This window comes from Trichechus manatus, unplaced genomic scaffold (genome assembly GCF_000243295.1).
Source record: "Trichechus manatus latirostris isolate Lorelei unplaced genomic scaffold, TriManLat1.0 scaffold00011, whole genome shotgun sequence".
Taxonomy (NCBI): domain Eukaryota; kingdom Metazoa; phylum Chordata; class Mammalia; order Sirenia; family Trichechidae; genus Trichechus; species Trichechus manatus.
Window position 1 is genome coordinate 8,330,298 of NW_004443947.1, and position 920 is coordinate 8,331,217.

Below are 920 nucleotides of genomic sequence, written 5' to 3' on the forward strand. Positions count from 1 at the left end.
AAATTTCACTTGGAAGAAGTACAGCCAGAATGCTTCTTATAAGTGAGGATGGCAAGACTTCGTTTCACTACTTTGGACATGTTATCATGAGGGACCAGTTCCTAGAGAAGGACATCATACTGGTAAAGTAGAGGGTCAGCAAAAAAGAGGAAGACCCTCAGCGAGATGGATGGACACAGTGCCTGCAACCATGGGCTCAAACACGGCAACGAGCACGAGGATAGGGCAGGATCAGGCAGCATTTCATTCTGTTGTACGTAGAGTTGCTATGAGTCGTTAACAGTCTCAACGGCTCTAACAACAAGAAATCAAAGAAAGGCAAATCAAAACAAGAAGATATTCTCTATTGTCAAATTAAAAATAGTTTTAAAGTTTAAAACTTATGCCAGTGAGGGTGGAGTAATATGGGCATTCCCAATGCTTACTTGTGAACGTGTGAATTGGTATACATTTAGGAAATTAACTATAACAGGAGCTTTAAGAATATTCAGTAATTCTATTTCTAAGCATCTATCCTAGGAAAGCAATGCTTTAAAAAACTTTAACTGTGAAAACGTAACCGCAGCATTATTTATAATGGTTAAAAAATTGAAACCACTTAAATCTTCAACAATGTTGGGATGATTAAGTACATGATGACAGCGTCACTCAAAACAATACTACAAAGATTTACAATGATATTTATAAGGATATATTAATGAAGACAAACAAAAACATAAAATGCTTATCACATAATATTAAGTGAAGATAAATGAGGAACAAAATTGCATATGTAGTGAAATTCAGACTTTGTAAAAAATGAAAATTAAACAGAATAAAAAGACAAAAGAGAAATAACCCAAAATGTGAAAATTGGTTGGGGGTGACTGGACCATCAGTAATTTCTGGTTTTGTTTTGTTTCTTACTCATAACACAAAAT